This window comes from Ursus arctos, unplaced genomic scaffold (genome assembly GCF_023065955.2).
Source record: "Ursus arctos isolate Adak ecotype North America unplaced genomic scaffold, UrsArc2.0 scaffold_18, whole genome shotgun sequence".
Taxonomy (NCBI): domain Eukaryota; kingdom Metazoa; phylum Chordata; class Mammalia; order Carnivora; family Ursidae; genus Ursus; species Ursus arctos.
This window is the reverse complement of record NW_026622852.1, coordinates 26,627,589-26,648,248: the sequence shown is the minus strand read 5'-3', so window position 1 is coordinate 26,648,248 and position 20,660 is coordinate 26,627,589. Positions and strand designations below refer to the sequence as shown.

The 20,660-nt window shown below is 45.0% G+C and overlaps 1 protein-coding gene across 5 annotated transcripts in view; it reads left to right on the top strand.

Annotated features, from left to right (window-relative positions):
- Nucleotides 1–16,400: 16,400 nt before the first annotated feature.
- The window catches only part of RNF38 (ring finger protein 38), a 129,203-nt gene continuing 124,943 nt past the window's right edge, over nt 16,401–20,660 (top strand). For 4 of the 5 annotated variants that reach the window (XM_057313595.1, XM_057313594.1, XM_057313593.1 and 1 more), the window contains exon 1: nt 16,401–16,502. The gene's annotated coding sequence lies outside the window, so the exon portion shown is untranslated. The remainder of the gene's footprint in view (nt 16,503–20,660) is intronic. The other variant, XM_026506227.4, reaches the window with a different exon arrangement.

Genomic DNA, 20,660 nt, shown 5'->3' with positions numbered 1-20,660 from the left:
ATAGTCCCCTAGAAGGCTCCTGTGTGCCTCCTTTCAGTGAATACTCACTCCTCAATGACAGCCACTATTCTGGCGAGTTTTGCCTGTTTTTCAACTTTAGGTAAGTGGAATTATCCAGTATGTTCTCTTTTGCATTTGACTTCTTTCCTTCATCATTATGTTGGGGAGATTCACTCATGTTCTGAGTAGCACTATTTCGTTCTTTTTTATTACTGTGTCCATTGTAGCAAATGATTTCTTTTTTTTTTTTAAGATTTTATTTATTTGACAGAGAGAGAGAGAAAGACAGTCAGAGAGAGAGGGAACACAAGCAGGGGGAGTGGGAGAGGAAGAAGCAGGCTTCCAGTGGAGGAGCAGGGAGCCCGATGCGGGGCTCGATCCCAGGACCCCAGGATCAGACCCTGAGCCAAAGGCAGATGCTTAACGACTGAGCCCCCCGGGTGCCCCATGTAGCAAATGATTTCAATATCATTTCAATTTGAGTCCAATCTATAGCCAAGATTGAGAACCATGGCTCTAGAGTCAGAAAAAACAGTGTTTGAATCCTATCTTCAAAACTATTTGACCTGGATTTACTCCTGAAATGTCCACTCTCATGGTCATTGGGCTCAATTAGCCATTGAGTTTCACTTAATTACCATAGCCTTTACTTGGCATCAAATTAACTCATCAAAGTCTAAGATAAGAAACCGCACACCAGCAGAAAAGCATCTGGTACATCTCTTTAGTAGGAGTTCTTGCAGTAATCCAATGATTAGGTTTCTTTTGGCCCCCCAAGGTGACAGCTCAGGTACAAGGAGTTAAGATCACATCAATGACTGTGACGACAACCTTAGTTTAGAAATGACCTGTCTTAAATAAGAATCAATGTTTTGTGTCCTATGGGCACGGCTTTCAGGTTCCCTGTGGGAGATGAGTTTACTGCACTTAGGGAGATCCAAAGCCATGGCTTCCTACCAGGACTTAAATACCCGGCCCACATGTACCAGGAGTTATTTTTATCATAAACAATGCTGCCTAATATCACAGCCCTCATTGCGCCTTTATTAGATTTCCAGGGAGACAGAACTATAAAGTTAACACAAATTTGTCCTAAGAGAAGGAGAAAGGGAAAATGCTTTATTCATACTCCCTTCAGTTGACATGTTACCAAGCAGGTTAGGTCTGAAAATGTCTCCGCTTTTTGAGTCAAAAACAGTATTTGGCATATGAAAATGCTTAATAGATGTTTTCTAATGAGTAAATTATGACAAATAACAGCTTTAAAGAGTTACATTCACCTAAAACAGAACAAAATGACTTGACTCTTGTTTGAGTCTTAATTTCTCCTCATTCTTGCTACCTCTTTTGTGAAATGGAAATAAAACTTTTCCCACGTCACTGGGATTGTTACAAGAATTAAATGAGATACTGCATGTAAAATATGTTACAAACAGCTATGCTTAATCCTCATTATTATAGATGGAGAGAAGAGGTCTAGAGAGAGGGAAAGGGATTTGCAGCAGGTCACATAAGGTGGTGGAACTATCCAGGTCTCCTGACTCCCAGCCCAGGGCTTGTCCACAAGACCATGAGGGCCCTTTTCACAAGTTGTTTTACCCAGTTATGGTTTAAGAAATCAAATATGTCAAACTAATCAGGTCTTTTATCCAAGAGGGAACTCTCGTGAAGGTCCACTTTGCCCTGTAGACTGCTCACCCATCTTTCGCAGGACACAGTCCACTCATGTGCACTTCTCCTGGTGTTGAGTGAAATTCAGATTTTTCTTCAGGCCCTAAGAAAAAGTGAAAATTATGTTCTTGGTTTGCTGCTGACTAGCAGATGAAGGGCAAACAGAACGTCTAAGCATTCATTCTCGAAGGCTCTGGTTCCTTTTTCCTTTTCAACAGCCACTGCAAGGAGGGGGTTGTGAAAAGCAATATGATCAGAATGTAATGAAAGAACAAATCTCACTGGGAGTTAAATACCATTGTTTAAAAAAAAAAAAAAAAGGCACCATGGGCAGAAGCCCAAAAATCAGAGGCTTCCCCCAGTGTTCTTTGAATCCATTTTTTTTAAGTTGTTAAAAACACCCTTAAAATAAACCTGCCATCTTGTGAGGACAGGAAGAAGGTTACCCGTCTTTCCATCACCATCTGCAGGGCTAGCTCAGCTTTAGGCTTCCTTGAGCCACACTCCCCCGCCTCCAGCCTGTTCTTTACAACATGGCAGGGTAGGGTTGATTATAGTCTCTTTCCCTAACTTAGCAAAATTCAGTTACAATTAAAATCTGAAGTGAACCAAGGAGAGGCTATAGAGTAGTTTGCTTCACAATGCATTTTATTGTTGTAATTTCATATTCTTTAATAATTTCTAGCATTGTGCTCAGCCATTTGGATTTATCAGTATACATTTGGATCAGGTTAGTTCGTGAGTTGGGTCAGGGCTCAGGCTGCATTTAAGATTAGAGCTTGATCTGCTACTGAGGTCACGGCTCCTACTTTGGTTGGGATCAGGGGTCACCCTGTAGCTGTGATTAGGGCTCAGTCTGTGGTGGGCTAGAAATATAGTCTGTGATTAGGGTAGAGCCCTGTCGGTGATTAGCATGAGGGCTCCATCTGTGCTGGAATCAGGTCTCAGCCTGTGACAGACATCAGATTTGTTTGTGGTGAGCACTAGGATTCAATCAGGGGTTGGAGTCATAGCAGGACAGGGTTCTATTCCAGGAAAGAAGGGCAGGAAGTGTTGGTCAGAAGTACGGAGTCCACTGAGGAGCTATCAGACCAGAAGACGGAGCAGATGGGGGAACCAGAGAACCAAATGGGGGGTTAAAATAGAATTGGTGACCGCCATCAAAATGGCGTACATTAAAAGGACTAACAATACCAAGTGTGGGTAAGGATGTGGAACACCTGGAACTTTCTTATATTGCTGGTAGAAGTATAAACTCTAAAACTCTATTGGACTGTATACTGTCTTTGGCAGTATACACTCTAAGTATAAACTCTAAAACTCTATTGGACTGCATACTGTCTTTGGCAGTATACATGGAGGTAGGTATATATATGTATACCATATGGATCAGCACTTCCAGTCCTGGAATTGACAAACAACTGCTACACACGACATGGATAAATCTCACGAAATACTGTTAAGCAAAAGGAGGCAGACACCAAAGGGCAGATATTTTATGATTCCATTTATAAGAGGTTCAAAAACAGACAAAATTACGGGGTGCCTGGGTGGCTCAGTCATTAAGCGTCTGCCTTTGGCTCAGGTCATGATCCCAGCGTTCTGGGATCGAGCCCCACCTCGGGCTCCCTGCTCAGAGGGAAGCCTGCTTCTCCCTCTCCCACTCCCCCTGTTTGTGTTCCCTCTCTCTCTGTCAAATAAATAAATAAAATCTTAAAAAAAAAAAACAGACAAAATTAATCTATGATGATAGGAGCCAGATAGGGGTTACATTTGGAGGGGGTATAGACTGGAGGGAGCATAAAGGAGACTTCTAAGAAGATGGTAGGGCTGCCTGGGTGGCTCAGTTGGCTGAGAATCTGACTCTTGGTTTCTGCTGAGGTCATGATCTCAGAGTGGTGAGATAGAGCCCTGCATGGGGCTCTGCATTCAGGGCAGAGTCTGCTTAAGATTCTCTCTTTCCCTCTCCATCTGTCCCTTTCCCCGCTCACTCCCTCTCTAAGATAAATAAATAAAATATATTTTTTAAAAAGATGATGCAGTCTATGTTTTGAACTGGATGGTGGTTACACAGGTGAACATACGTAAAAATTCGCTGAGGTGAGCATTCAATATTTGTACATTTTACTACATGTAAGTTATATCTCAAGGAGGAAAAAAGAGAGCAAGTGAAACCATATTGAAGTGCGGTTGGCTAGGGGCACCTGGCTGGCACCGCTGGTAGAGCATGTGACTCTTGATCTCAGGGTGATGAGTCTGAGCCCCACATTGGGTATAGAGCTTATTTTTTTAAAACATATTTTTTTAAAGTGTGGTTGAAAAAATGTATATATATTTTAAAGTGTGGTTGAGGGATGCCTGAGTGACTCAGTCAGTTAAGCATCTGCCTTCAGCTCAGGTCTTGATCCTAGGGTCCTGGGATCGAGTCCCACATTGGGCTCCCTGCTCAGCAGGGAGCCTGCTTCTCCCTCTGCCTGCCACTCCCCCTGCTTCTGCTCTCTCTTTTGCCTTCTCTCTGACAAATAAATAAATAAAATCTTAAAAAAAAAAAAAAAGTCAAATGTCATTGAGGGGCACCTGGGTGGCTCAGTTGGTTAAGTGTCTGACTTTTTTTTTTTTTTAAGATTTTACTTATTTATTTGAATAAGAGAGAGAGAGAGGGATCACAAGCAGGGGGGAAGGGTAGAGGGAGAAGCAGACTCTCCACTGAGCTGGGAGCCTGATGTAGGACTCTATCCCAGGACCCCAGGATCATGACCTGAGCCAAAGGCAGACACTTAACTGACTGAGCCACCCAGGCACCCAAGTGCCTGACTCTTGATTTCAGCTCAGGTCATGATCTCAGGGTTGTGAGATAGAGCCCTGTGGGGCGCCTGGGTGGCTTAGCTGTTAAGCGTCTGCCTTCGGCTCAGGTCATGATCCCAGGGTCCTAGGATCGAGCGCCGCATCAGGCTCCCTACTTGGCGGGAAGCCTGCTTCTCCCTCTCACACTCCCCTTGCTTGTGTTCCCCCTCTTGCTGTCTCTCTCTCTGTCAAATAAATAAATAAATCTTAAAAAAAAAAAAAAAAAGATAGAGCCCTGTGTTGGGCTCCACACTGATCATGGAGCCTGCTTAAGATTTTCTCTCCCTCTCCTCTGCCCCTACCCTCTTCTCTCCCTCTCCCTCTTGCCCTCTTAAAAAAAAAATTATTTTAGGGCCCCTGGGCGGCTCAGTCAGTTAAACGTCTGCCTTCGGCTCTAGTCAGGATCCCAGGGTCCTGGGATGGAGCCCCACATCGGGCTCCCTGCTCAGTGGGGAGTCTGCTCCTCTCTCTCCCTCTGCCCCTCCCTCGCCATGCTCTCTCTCCAGTGCTCTTTCTCTTTCTCTCAAATGAATAAATAAAATCTTTAAAAAATTATTTAAAAAAAAGCATGGTTGAAAAAAATTGGCTAAAGACTGGTTGGAGAATTAATTCTGCAGTTACGACTTTTCTGCCCTGCCAGTTGTGGCATTACTACCATGGCTTGTTGAGCCTGTGGAGTGGGCCTGGAGGTGCCGGGGGTGAGAGGGTACAGCCTTTGAAGCAACTGGACTGGGCAGTAACGTAGTGTTAGAAAGCTACACACTTGGAGTCAGCAGTCCTGAGGTGGGATCTCAGCGCTCTGCTCAGTATCTAACCCAGTGGGAATCACTGGTGTGTTGTGATCGCTGTGAGGTACGCCACAAGTCATTCATTCTAAGTCACCGAAGCTGTTAATACTCTGCTCTTAATTCCTTTCAATTCTTAATACATGCATTTGGTTAAAAACAAATTAAATCTTACAGAGCAGTATACAGTGAAAAGTCCATCTTGCTCCCATCCCTGACTCCAAACATCAGTTCCTTAATCTCCCTCTTGAGAGACAACCACTGTCATTGGCTTCTTAAATATCATTCCAGAGAGAGTCTATGCATATTCATGAATTATTTCCTTGAAGAAAATCAGAGCAGACTCAAGGTATGCCTGTAATAATGTTGCTTGCATACTGAATGCTTTATTTTATTTTCAGAATGGAATTAAGTTTTCATTATAAAACAATACATGTTTATTTAAAATTGTATAAAAGTAAAAGTGAAAACTCCCTTCACCCACTGTACTACCTCTCACTCCTTAATTCCAGAGACAGCCACTGTTAACAGTTTCCTATGTGGGCTTCCTGACAGCTGCATGCGTGTGTAAACATACAAAGAATATTACTATAAATAGTAAATTTGCAATCTGATTTTTTCATCAGCAATACATCATTGATTCTTCCCACATCAATTACATACAGTTCAACTTACCCTTCTTTTTTTTTTTTTTTAAGATTTATTTATTTATTTGAGAGAGAGAGCAAGAGTAGAGGCAGAGGCAAAGGGAGGGAGAGAATCTCAAGCAGATTCCCGCTGACCATAGAGCCTGACACTGGGCTCTATCTCACGACCCTGAGATCAGGACCCTAAAATTGTGACCTGAGCCAAAACCAAGAGTGGACCACTCAAACGACTGAGCCACCCAGGTGCCCCTCAATTTACCCTTCTTAATGGCTACAGAGCATCAAATGTTTTCCACTGGGAGAGAAAGGGGTAATGATGGGGCAAGAATTACACATGGGTATGTGTCCATCTGAAAAAAATTATCTGTCATATGTGTCCCAGAAGAAAAATTGTGGAAAGCCACTGACTTAAACCATCTAGGTCTCAGTTTCTCATCTGCAAAATGGAGACAATAATGAGATCCTGACTACCTCACAAGATTGTTGTGAAGACTGCACAGAGAGGAGAATGGGTGACAGTGTACTTTGAAAACTGAAAAGTGCTGTGCAAATGTGAGCAACCATTCTTCCTGGAAGGGGAGGTGTGAAGGGGGGTAGTTCCACAGTCTAAAGCCTACAACCAGCACTAATAATTGTTTTTCCTGCCCTTCCTCACCAAATGAATTGATCATCTTTGCATAATAATTGTGAACATTTCTTGAGTTTTTGCTAGCCATTCTTCCAAGATATATATATATGATAAATACATGATACCTTATATATAATCTATACCTATATATATAGAATCTTCATTTAATCCCTCAACAACTCTGTGAAATAGGTACCCTTATTATTCTCATTTGGCTGATTCAGCAGCCAAGGCTGACATAGTTGGCAAGTGGCAATGTTACTTTTGAATGACACCAAACTCTGTGCTCTTCATTTTGGAGGCTTTTGCCTTGCTTCAACTATGTGGGTTGGCCTGTGACTTGAATAGGCAGGTGGGGCGTATGCATTGGAGAAAGAAGTGGCTCATTCCACTGGTACTAAAAAAATAAATAAATAAAAAGCAACCAACGACAAAAACCCCGAGTTTCACTACTGCCTGCTCCAAGACCTTTCATGACTGACTCCCTTCTGCTAAATAAAAGCCACGCTCCTCAGCCTGGTGTTCCAGGCCTTCCTTTGTCTAATCAAATAACCTTTCCAAGCCTTTGTCTTATACCACAGGAATTTCTAAAATCAACTTCTGCATCATTTCATATCTATCTAGGAGCCTGCTATGGGTTGAATTGTGTCCCCCATAAAAAAGGTATGTTGAAGTCCTAACCCCTAACACACCTTGTTTGGAAGTAGAGTTGTTGCAGATGTAACTAGCTATGATGGAGTCACACTGGAGTTGGGGAGACCCCTAATCCGATATGACTCGTGTCCTTATAAGAAGATGGCCGTATCAAGAGACAGCAAGCACACCATGTGACCACGAAGGTAGAGATTGGAATTATGCTGCTGCTGGCCAAGGAAGGCCAAAGATTGCCAGTAAACCACCACGAGTTAGGAAGAGGCAAGGAACAATTCCCCTACAGATTTCAGAGGGAGTGTGACTCTGCTGACAACTTGATTTAGGACTTGTAACCTCCAAAGCTATAAGACAATAAATTTCTGCTATTTTATGCCACCTAATTTGTAATACTTTGTTACCACAGATCCTGGAAACTAATATGGAGCCTCAGCCATTTAACTCCCACACTGCAGATCTGCGCCCAAGATGAATCAGGCCTTCTTTCTCCTGTCCCATTCCTGTTCTCTCAGCTGGTCATAGCATCCTTGGCGGCCTGCTTGTACAACACTCAGACAATCACACCCATGACATTCCTGGTCTCCCCCTTCTCTTCAGGCCGGCAGCACACCAGTGGTCTGTTTACTTCCCGACATGCCCTGCGCTGGGCCAGTCAGGTTCCCTGCCCCCTGCCTCTTCCTGGCTCACGGCCAGCCCAGCCCCTCTGGGGAGACAGTAGACTGAAGCCCCCTTCTGGGTTGCCTAGGCAACAGTGCCGTCTGAGTGCCCTGGAGCCAGGCAGCTGTGGCTGCAGGGAAGGGAGGGACCAAGGGAAGGGTGTGTGTGTCGGGGGATGGGGAGGGAACTGGAGGAAAGACCCAAGGATAGTCCTTAAAACTGGCTCTAGTACAAACCCAGAAGGTGAAATCAAAACTGCCGCCTTGCCATAACCAGAATTATAAAGCAACATAAAAGACTTGAGATGGAGAGGAAAGACTTTACTCAGGGAATTCTATAATGGAGCTCAGCTCTGTGAGTCTTTGAGTCCAAACCCCACTCAAACCTATGCTTTGAGGCCTTTTGACAGCATGAAAGATCAAAAGATAACAAAATTTGGGGCAAATGGGGACTGGCATTTTGTATACCAAGGGCAAATCTTCTACCAACTGCCTTAAGGTGCACAGTAAATGAAGAGAAAGATGCTTGTGATTTTAAGTAAATAAGCAATGCCTGCTGCGAGCAGGGAAGCATGCAGGGCGCTGTGTATGTGGGGTGGGAGCACAGGGAGGAACAAGACGTTATACTAGCCCTCTAGCAGCACATCGTCCTTCTTTCCATCATTATTGCAGGAATGGACTTTTATAACAGCATCTTGGAACTCTGCAAGGTAATTTTTCTCAGCCCATGAGGTTACATAGGACTTGAGGGAGGCATGGGACTCCGTCCTAATCCATCAGGTCATCACCTTGCCCTGGCCACAGATGGGGACAGAGGTGAGCATATACCCAATCTCAGCCAATGACAAGTATTGAGTCTTTTGCTAGAATTGCTGAGAGGAATGCATGTTCTCTCTTCTGTGCTAGAAGCTGCCATCACCGTCTTGTTCCTGCATGGAATCTGATATGAAGCCAACATGGCGGTGAGCACAGCTGAGAGATGGAGGAAAATTGGGAGCTGATGATGTCATTTGAGCCCCCAAATCAAGTCATGCCAGATCTACCCCAGACTTCGGGATATAAGAGCCAATAAATTCTAAGTTTCTTGAGGTGGTTTATGTTACTTCCAATTCAAAAGATTCGATGGGGTGCTTGGGTGGTGCAGTTGGGAGAGTATCCCTCTTGGTTTTGGCTCAAGGCTTGATCTCAGGGTTGTGAGATCGATCCCCGCCTCAGGCTCCATGCTGAGCGCAGAGTCTGCTTGAGACTTTTTCTCCCTCTGCCCCTCCCCGCCTTTCTCTCTCAAAGTAAATAAATAGATCTTAAAAAAAAAAAAGATTCGATAAAAGATATATTAGGAACTCTTTTAACTGATTAATGCTTTCTATTCCCTATGTAAAATATGCCAATTTATGCCTCTGTATCCTGAACATTCACAGCCAATAGGCTTTCTGCTACTTTGCCCTGAATTTTTTAGTTGTATTTATTTCTGCTATTATGTTATATAATTAAATATTAAGTAAACTGCAGAAATACAAGTGCAAAAGGAAAGACAGTTCCTGCTTCTATGAAAACTAAGTTACATGTTTTCAAAAGACTTTATTGAAAAATTACTTTGGGGTTAGATATGGATATATACATAGTTAAAAATGAAAAAAAACATGGATGGGTTTTACACTCAGCTTTGGAAGACTCTTTAGGTTCTTTTTCCCCTCTAAAGACACCAATGCTGGAAATGATGGACGATGCATATTGGGTGAGAAACAGACCATTAATTGTCTCCTAAGAAGCCTGGCAGCTTCCACATGGGACAATTGGAACATTTGCTCTAGAGGAAGGCAGGCACTAGGTAAGAAGTCTACTTATCCTGAGACCATGATATTTTTAGGAAGTCCAAGCTGGTGGCATTGAGAGAGAGATGCCCTGCTAACCCCCAGCATTTCTAGCCATTCAGCGTAGGTACCAACCAAGTGAGTGAGAAAGTCATCTTGGATATCTAGCCCAGTTGAGTTTTCAGATGACTCCACCCCTTTCCACCATCTGACTGCAACCTTTTAAGAAATTCTGAGTGAGAACCACCCCACTGAGCCCAGTCTACCCACAGAAGAACAAGAAATAATAACACATTTTTTGTTTTAAGCCACTTTATATTAGGTTGGTTTGTCATACAACAACAGATAACTGGTCTCTTATGGATGAAAGGAGAGAGTCACAAGAAAAGGGGGGCAGCCACTAATGTCAAATACCATAAAGAGATCAAGGAGGATGAGAAAGGCCACTGTGTTTCACAATTGAGAAGTCAGCATTGTCCTTCAAGCATTGCAGTTTCAATAGAATGGTAGGAGCGAAGGCAAATTGGAAGTGTTCGCAGGGCAAGTGAGTGGTAGGAAACAGATACAATGGCAGATTCGTCTCTTTTCTTTCTTTCTCTTTTAATAGTTTAACATTCACTAATGATTCTTACCTGAATCAATTATCTCATTGGAGATGGCAAAATGGAGAATTTCTAATTCTATCAGTCCTTCTACATTTATTAGCTGACATTCTTCTGCAAAGAAGAGTTTTCCCTCATCAATTGGAGATGAACCTAATTTCTTCCTAAAATGACACATTAAATACTTAATTCTTTCTCTTTAATTACCAGTTTCCTGACAAAGGAGTTAGTGTCATAGTATTTCCATTGGTGGTAAATGAGTCCCCCCCCCCTTTTCTCTCTCTTTCTCTCTTTGAGTATCATTATGGACTCCTGTGTGGACTCATGTATCACATTTTTTCAATGTGTTACAATCAATTACAGACTAAATTAGTCTTTACAAGAAGCAATGGAGGATAGGGCTAAGATGTGATCAGAAAATTCCTGGAAGAATACAGTGGTTAAAGAAATACACACAGACACACACACACACACACACACATCCTTATCAATGATCAAAAAATGAAAATCAAAATTATATAAAAGAGAAAAAAAACTATAAAATAACCAATTCTGTTACTGGATATATAACCCAGAGAAATTCTCAGATAGGTCTCATAAGAGTCATGTATGAAGATATTCACAGCAGTGTTGTTTTGAGTTGTGAGGAGCAATTTGGGTGTCCATAATTGAAGAAGTCCTTAAGCAAAATGTGGTGGGTGGAGTACTATTCGGTAGTTCAAAGCAGTGGACCAGATCTTAAAAACATGTTACTGCGAGAAAGAACAAAATGAAAAAAAAAACAAAAAAACATTTTACAATACTTTTCATGTAAGAAAAAAATACACAAATCTAAAACAATAATACACATTTTAAATAAACACCTACAAACAAAAGGATATATACTTAACATACTGGTTAAGTGTAACATATATGATTTTCTGGGGTGGGAAAGGGCAATGAGATTGGAGAATACGGATAAAAGAGACTAATAAGTAAAATCAATGTGAAAGGCTTTGTGAGTGAAGAATAGGATCAAGTCAGTCCCCTGTATTTAAATACAAATAAATAATTTAAAAAATAAATTGTGATAGTCTTTCTGGAAAGTAAAACCTTTAAAAACATTGACCTAGCAATTATTTTAGGAATCTAGCCTAAGAAATAGAAACTTATGCTTATTAGCATTATAACAGTAAGAAAAATGGTCAGCACGTGTTCCATTAATCTCACCCACAGCCTGCAGTGTACATCCCCAGGTGTTTCAGGGAGGCCTCAGGGGTGTTTCGCAGGTGTTTGTGATGTGCTTGTGAACAAGTATAGTCATATGACATTGGGGGTTAAATGCATCATCTCCTGCTCCAGCTCCTTCCATTTAGTATGGCTATTTCCACTGCCTTTGCTGGGCATGGTTACAACAGTCATTGAGTTCTACTGTATCTGGAGTCCTTCAGTTGCTAAGGCTGCCGAGTGTTATTCTGTGATGTAGCCGAGACTATCTGGCTCTTCTTTTGGTTTTACATGCTATTAAAAGTTTATTGTTGTGTATTACAATTTTTCTGGAAGTAACTCTTTCGGTGTTTTCTTATCATCTCCCTCCTCTATTCACTCCCCCTCTAGGAAAAACAAATAAACAAACAAACCAAAAGACAAAGCAAGACACCACCTGCAAAGCATGCTGGAAGACAAATACAAACAATAGAAGTGCTGGGCTTAAAAGTGAAATGAGAAACGAAAATCAAAACCACAATGAGGGGCTCCTGGGTGGCATAGCGATTAAGCGTCTGCCTTCGGCTCAGGGCGTGATCCCGGCGTTATGGGATCGAGCCCCACATCAGGCTCCTCCACTATGAGCCTGCTTCTTCCTCTCCCACTCCCCCTGCTTGTGTTCCCTCTCTCGCTGGCTGTCTCTATCTTTGTCGAATAAATAAATAAAATCTTAAAAAAAAAAACCTACAATGAGATACCACTTCAGACCCAGTAGATGGCTGATATTAAAAAAAAAAAAAAAAAGGAAAATGACAAGTGTTGGTGACGATGTGAAGAAATTGGAACCCCCGTACATTGCTGGTGGGAATGTAAAATGGTGCAACCACTGTGGAAACCAGTTTGGTGGGTTCCTCAGAAAGTTAAGTATAAAATTACCATATGATGCAGCAATTCTCCTCCTACGTGGAATTCAAAAGAACTGAAAGCAGGGACTCAGATACTTGTATACCAATGTTCATAGCAATATTATTCACAATAGCAATAGCCAAAAGTTGGAAGCAACATAAATGATTGATGAATGAATGGATAAACAAAATTTTATATATATAATGGAATATTCCTCCACTTTAAAAAGGAATGAAATTCTGATACATGCTACAACATGGCTGAACCTTGAAAACAGTATGGTAAGTGAAATAAGCCAGACACAAAAGGACAAATATTGTATGATTCCATTTGTATGAGGTACCTAGAATAGGCAAATTCATAGAGACAGAAAGTACAATAGAGGTAGCAGGGACTGGCAGGGAAGAGAATGGAAAGGTTATTGATTAAGAAGTACAGAGTTTCTGTTTGGGTTGATGAAAAGTTCTGGCAATGCATAGTGGTGATAGTTGAATAACTTTGTGAATGTGGTTGCTGTAGACTGAATTGTGTCCCATTCAAATTCATATATCAAAGTCCTAATCCTCAATGTGATAATATTTGGAGATGGGGCCTTTGGGAGATAATTGGGTTTTGAGGTCAGGAAGATGGAACCCTCAAGTTGAAATCAGTGCCCTTATAAGAAGAGACCCCAGAAAATTTGCTCTCTCTCTCTCCCCCCACCATGTGAAGGCACAGTGAGAAATCAGCCATCTACAAGCCAGAAAGAGAGCTCTTAGCGGAAACTGACCGTACTGACATCTTGATCTTGGACTTCCAGTCTCTGGAACTGTGAGAAAATAAATTTCTGTTGTTTAAGCCACCAGCCTATAGTATTTTGTTACGGCAGCCCAAGATAAGACAGTACTTAATGCCACTGAATTGTATACTTGAAAACGGCTAAAATGGTAAGATCTATCATGTATATTTTACCACAATAAAAAAAAAAATAGAAACAAAAAATGAAATGGGCAATTCTGTTATCTTGCCTCTCCTTTGCAAATCTCTAGATCCCAATCTCAGAAAGACATTAGTAACTGTATAGCAGTGACTCTTGTCCAACTGCCTCAGCCCTTCTGCCTTATGTGGATGAGGAAAGTGAGGATCACCGCGACAAACTGATGTGACTGGGATTGCAGTTCTCTGTTCCTCACCAGGTATACCCTACCTTCAAGAATGGCACTACTATCACCCAGTTGCCCAAACCAAAACTCTTTCTCATCCTTGGTTCTCTCTCAACTTCCTCAACAGCTATGTCATGATGATTCTACCATCTTAATACATCTGTATTCCTACTGTCTCTGCCTCAGTCTGGGTCACTTTGGTCGCTTGCCTAATAGCTTCTTAGCTGGGTTTATTGCTTCTCTTCTTGCTCCCTTCCCATCCATTTTCTAAACAGTAGCCAGAGTCTTTCCAAAATCCAATCAGATTATTTTATTCTCTCACTAAATCTTTCAATAGCTCCCTTCAGTAACTTGGGTTAAGTTCAAATGCCTCAACGTGACATTCAAGACTCTTCAAGTTCTCCTGGTCTTCTCTTAACTCTCCAGTCTGGTCTTTTCTCTCCACTTATTTATTTTTTAAATATTTTATTTATTTATTTGACAGAGAGACAGTGAGAGAGGGAACACAAGCAGGGGGAGTGGGAGACAGAGAAGCAGGCTTCCCACTGAGCAGGGAGCTGGACACGGGGTTCGATCCCAGATCATGACCTGAGCTGAAGGCGATGCTTAATGACTGAGCCACCCAGGTGCCCCATCTTCTGAGCTGAAGTCAGACGCTTAAGAAACTGAGCCGCCTAGGTGTCCCTGTGGTCCATTCTTTCTTTTGCACCCCTTAACTGGCAAGGTGAGGTGGCCAAGGGTCTGATCTGGCCCTCTCTCTTGTTTCTTCCTGGCCTGAAAGGCAGCCTCAGTGGAGTCTTTTGGTTACTGTATTAAACTGCTCTCCTGCCCCTTTTCTTCTAGGGCTGGTGGGAAAGGCATTTGACCAAATTGGAGTTTTAAGAGTAGAAACTGGGATTTGGGCATTGGGGTGGAAATAGGCATGATTTTGTTTAAGGCTGCTGAGACCTATTAAAGGAGAGAAGAATGCCATAGTTCATGGGCATTCTACAGAAGGCATTGGATTGGGACTGAAGCCCCAAGTAGTAATGTTTGTTACATGCCATGAGAAAGTGAAGGATGGGATTCAGGAAATACTAGGACCCTGAGATCAAGACCTGAGCTGAGATCAAAAGTCGGACACCTAACCGACGGAGCTACCCAGGCGCCCCTGACCAATTACATTCTTAAAGTCTTCCCTGTCCCTTCCCCAGCGTGTTTCACCTGGTAAATTCCTAGTCATCCTTAAGCTCTTAACTTCTAAGAATTTCACCATCCTCCAAAGAGACTTGTCAATTCTTTGAAATCTGGGACTGTATCTTCTGGGACTATATCATTGCATCCCCAGGGCCTGGCATTGCTGATGACGGAAAGATCATGTACCTAGTGATTGTCAAAGTGAAATTTAAAATGTCGGTTGCCAAAAATTCATCCACACTTCTCTCTCATGGGGCCAGCCTAGCACTTGTAGCACTGTGCCTTGTCAACTTGTAACTTGTTGTCTCTCTGCTCAGTTCCCGGTTGGTGGCTGCATGTGGGGAAAGGCTGAGGATAATGCCTTATTGAAAAGATCTAGTCAGCAGTTTAGCTGCACCCTCACCCACAAGGCTGTACTTAACAGCACTCCCTGCACATGGTTGAATTTTATTCTGCTTCTCTATGGCTTTGAGATGAGTCAGAAAAACGCGAAAAAGAAATAGGTTCAGTAACCGATATCCCATCCAAGGAGAGGAGGGCCGCCAAGGGGGTCACGATCTGCAGAACTCTTCTTAGAACACCGTCAGCACAGCTCAAAAGCCTTTCCTCACCTCCCGGCCTCTCCCTCTTTTGAGACTAGGCCCAGATGGGTTAGATGGTTTCCCGTAAGTATTTTAACAACAGGGCGTTTAGAAAGAGGAAGAGAAAGTCGGAGGACAGGGCAAGGGGCCAGGGCCCAGCCAGGCTGGCTTTTGCTCATAATTCAAGACGGGTCTCTAAATTCAGAGAAGGCAGCTCATCTCCCTCCATCTCTTTCGTTTCTGCCTCTACTATCCTCTCTGGGTCCGTTGATTTATCACTGACACACAGCTCGAGAAGGGGAGAGAATTTCTTTCCTAAGTGTCTGAAAGAGAAAAACTTTGAGCAAACAGCCAAAAGAGGGAAGGAGAGGAGACTGGCTATAGTGTGGGGAACAGAAGGAGGGAGGCCGAGGCGGCACCAGCCGTGCACTGGGAGGCCGGCGGGCGGGCGAGCCGGAGAGCCGCAGCTAACCGGCCGAGCCCCTGGCAAACTCGCGGGCGCAAACACTGGCGCCGGAGGCAGCCGTGCAGCTGAGCCCCAGGCGCAGCCGGGCCTGGGTGGCGCGAGGCCCGGCCCGGGAGGCCCAAGTCTGTGCCCGGGAGGCGGACCGGGGGCGGGGCCGCCCCCGGAGCTGGGCTCTCCCTCGGGCGGCCCTTAGTCTCCCCGCCTCCGCGAGCGGCCGCGGCAGAGGATGCCCTACGGCGCTGCCTGCCCTGCCGGGAGTCGCGGCTGAAAAGCCGGCCGCCCATTGGCGGCAGCGGCGCAGCGTCTCCGCCCCCTCCGCGTCCCGCCCCCTCCGCCGCCGCCGCCGCCGCCGCCGCCGCTGCTTCCCGGCTCCGCCTCCTCCCCCTCCGGGAGCCGCCTCCGTCGCCGCCACAGCCACCGCTGCCGCCGGCCGGGGCCCAGCCAGCGCCCGCCCGCCGGAGTCAAGTCGCAGTCGGAGCCGCTGTCCGCGGCCCCGCCATGAGCGGAAGCGCCGCCGCCGCGGTCGCCGCCGCCGCCGCCTCAGCAGCTGCGGCCGCCGCGCACTTCCAGCCTCAGTCGTCGTCTCCCAGGCCGGGCGCCGCCGAGCTCGGGCCCCTGCGCCGCCCGCGCCCCCCACCGCCGCCGCCCCGGCCCGAGCCTGCCGCTGCCGGCCGCCTCAGCCCTTCGGGCCACGGGCCTCTCCGGGCGGGCGCCCAGGGTGGCGGCGCCTGCGGCCGAGCGCCGGGAGCAGGTACGGGGTCCGGGAACGGGCCGGGTGGGGAGGGGCGTGGGTTGGTTTCGGGGGTGGGGGGCCCAAAGGCGTACGGTCCAGCCGGCCGGCCCCGCGGAGGGGGTGGAGCGTTGTCCGGGTCAGCTTTGTCCGGCCCTGGAGCCCCTGTGAGCCCTGCGTCCCCGTCGCGCCGAGAGGCTCACAAAGCGTTTTCCCACCCGGTGGCTAGCCCCCTCCCCTAGGGTGGGCAGGGCAGGACCTCTCTAGGTCTCCGCTCCGCGGAGGAGGAAACCGAGGCGTACAGGGGGAAGTGACTTGCCCAAGGTCACGTAGCCGGTGAGAGTCGTAGCTTGGCTGGGACCCAGGGACACCCTGGGCCGCCGCGGGCCCAGAGTAGGGGGCTGGGAGGAGGAAGAGCCGCTAGCCCCCGAGACCCGAGAGACATTGATTCGGAGGAGGGGGCGCTAGGCCCTGCTCTCAGACACGCCCACCCAACGCTTTTTAGGTAGGTTTAGGAAATAGGATCTCTTGCGGGGTGGGACGGAGGAGCAGGGGCCTCTTTGGGGACTTGGTGGTACCCTGGGGAGCCGATTTGGGGAGCCTCGGGGAGAGAGTCATGTGGGGGGTGTACTCTGTGGGAGAGGGCTTTCTTGAGTGAATGGGGCAGGGCTTCGTTCGGAAACTTCTCATCGTGGGGACCATTTGGTCTCTGCCAGGCCGCCTTGCCCACCACTGCCCGGACTAAACTAGTCCAGCTGAAATTAATAGGAGGGAGGCCTTCCCGCTTTTGTGGAGACACCCCTAAGGTGTCTGTTTTCATAAAATGGTCCAAGTTTCGTTCGTTCCCCAAACAGAAGTGCGTATAAGGCCCTAGTAAAAACATTTCTGCTGTAGAAGGCCGAATGAGTTTTTTCCCAGGTGGTCTGCATCTGTCACCCATGGAGAACTAGAGAATAGCTATCCCCAGGCGTGAAGGGGGAAGGAAGCGGGGAGGACTGGGACAAGTCACCCGCCTGCCCGGCATGTTAGGCAGGGCCATATACTGTATGGGACTCCCATTTTTCTTTGGGGTGGGTGCTTGAGTGGGTGCTTTTGACTGTGGATGCATCTTGGAAAGGGAAGGAGGGGAGCACTTGGGAGTTCTGGAGAGAGAGAGAGAGAGCGCAATGAAGAGGGCCCTGTAGCGCTGGAAAAGCTGTAGAATGGGGGGAAAGAAGATATTTAGTCATTGTGGGGGAAGGGAGATGAAAGGGTTGCTGAGGGGAGGGGGCAGTGTCTAGTCCTGAGAAAAGTTGGTATGTTTCAAAGACCGAGCCAAGGGTGATGAGTTTGAAAGGAGTCTGTTAGAGGTGGATGGTATCTTACAAGGTTGAGTAATAGGTATTGGTCTGCAACAATCACTTCATTTTCTTCGTAAAGACAGTTGTACTTTTATATAAATGTTTTAGCCTTTGCATTCCCCACCCCCATTCTCTCTCCAGTTCTAAGGCTGCTGGCCCGCAGTATTGTCTTGGAAGTAAGGCTTGACAAAAGAGGGAAGGGGAAGACTAATTAGCAAATGCATTAATTAGGGCCCTTTGTCCGAAATGATTTCCTTGTTTAAGTCAGCTGTTTTCTTGCTGCCCTCCTGCACTTCAGCTTTCCAGCTGTGGTGGCTGTTGGATGGGTGCTGTGGAAGAACTGCCCTGATTTAGACAAGATAGTTTAGGTGTTTCTTAAAAAACCGAGAAACGCCTATTTGACAAATATGTATGAAAGCATGAAAATTTACTGGTCAAAGATTTTAATCAGGGAAATGCAAATGGAAATAGCAGTGAGGTGCCATTTCACACCCATCAGATTGGCAAAATTTAAATGCTGTGATAACCAAGTGTTAGTGAGCTTGTGGGGAAATCAACGTTTATTTCCTGCTAGTGGGAATGTAAATGGATACAACCCCCTTGGAGAGTGAGTGATGTCTTATTGGAGAGCTAATATACCTACTTACCCGAAATGTCCGTTTCTGGCTCTAAGAAATCCTAGTACAGGTGTCCAAGAAAAGAAGTATGATAGAAGTATAAGCATGTTCATTGCAGCTTAAATGTCCACCACCAAAGGAAATGCATAAATTGTTAGATAGTCCCACACAATTGAGTCTTATCACACTGAAAAATAAACTATAGCCACATGCATTAAAATGATTGAATCTCACAAACATAATATGGGGTGAGGGAATAAGTTACAGAATTCTTACAAAATGTTTCCACTTGTATAAAATTTGAAAACATGCAAAATAATATTGTTTGTGGCTATGTCCATATATAGTAGTAATATAAAAACATGCATGGTAACAACTAACACCAAATGCAGAGTAGAGATTATCTCTGGGAACAGAAGAGGAGGAATGGGATTGGACAGGGGGACACCGAGGGCTTTAATAATATCAAATATTCTTTTTTTTTTTTTTTAAGATTTTATTTATTTATTCGACAGAAATAGAGACAGCCAGTGAGAGAGGGAACACAAGCAGGGGGAGTGGGAGAGGAAGAAGCAGGCTCATAGCGGAAGAGCCTGATGTGGGGCTCGATCCCGTAACGCCGGGATCACGCCCTGAGCCGAAGGCAGACACTTAACCACTATGCCACCCAGGCGCCCCTCAAATATTCTGTTACTAAGAAATCTGAATCAGATAATTGCAAATTAGGATTTGCTTATTTTGGGTGTAGGGTCAGAGATATTCAATATCTTATTTTAAATGTTTTTCAGATGTTTGAAATATTTCTCACACGCAAAAAATTTTCTTGTTTATAGAGTGCAGGATTTTTGTCTCATAATAATGAAATTCTTGCTGCAGACTCTTGTCCAGCACAGCCTGTCAGGCATGTAGCCTAGTGATCCTTTCTCACCCCTTTCTGACCTGCAAAGCCTGGTGTATTGTGCTGGATGATTTTTATTTTGGAACTGCTGATAGGCATGGAGTATTTCTCAGTCTTTCTAAACTTTCTGGTGGACCTAGGTCAGCAGTTTGAGCTTTGTCAAAATATAAGTGGCCCAGGATGTTCAGACTTACATGATATAGGAAGGGACCCAGAAATCTGATTCTGAAAAAGCTCCCCAGTCGGTTCTGATGCCCACTAAAATTTGAGAGCCACTGCCTTGGGCTCCTGACTCTGGGCTGTACTCCATCTCAGCTTTGCCCTAGGCTACCTTCTCTTGCCGCTCCTGCATGACTAGGGCTAATTTGGGCCCATGTGATACTTAGCTCTTTTGTAGGGCATAAAAGAATGATAGGGTTGGAAGCTATTGAGTGTTAAGCCCTTTATAATGTGGTTGTCTATTCCTCTTATTTTCATGCAGGTAGCTGAGGGGCCCACTGCCCACCAGGGCTGTTTATCAGGTTTTACAAACTTTAACCACTTGTGTCACAATATGGAATTTTATAATTAGGATAGGAGCAAAAAAAGGGGCTAACAAAAGGAAAACCAGCAAATTTGGAGAAATGAAACCTCCCCCCAACAGTAAATGTATGTGATTGTGCCTTTTTCTACAGATGATAGTGATTGTTTTAGTGCTTTAGTATATGACATGCATTTAATTTTCAGCTGTTTGAACCTACAGTCAAAGATGAGGGTCTCAGATAACAACTGCTTACCCCCCTCAAGATGGAAGAATTTTTTTTCTCCCAAATTTGCTAGTTTTAGTTCTCTGCCAGACCCTTTTTGCTGTAGTCCTAATATGTTTAGGAATGAATTTATATTCACAAATGTGAGAATTTCTGGTAATGAAATTTGTGAAATGCCTGTTTGTCTTTGGGAAAGTTCTTCTTCCTGGAACCCTACTTTGGAAGTGCAGTGTTTCTCCAGGTATACTTTTTTGCAGGGCTGCTGTGTTAGGTTGTATAGATTGTGCCCAACATGAGGTCACCTGTTTTGGGTGGTGACTGGAAGTGGAAATTCATTTGTGCTCTGTTTTATCAAATGAGCATTTTGTAGAGGTGCCTGGGTGGCTCAGTCGGTTGAGTGTCCGACTCTTGGTTTGGGCTCAGGTGGTGATCTCAGGATTGTGAGATCGATCCCTGCGTCAGTCTCCACGCTGTGTGGAGTCTGCTTAGGATTCTCTTTCCCTCTCCCTCTGCCCCTTCTTGCCGTGCGCTCGCTCTCCTTTCCTCCCTGTCTCTCAAATGAATAAATAAGTCTTAAA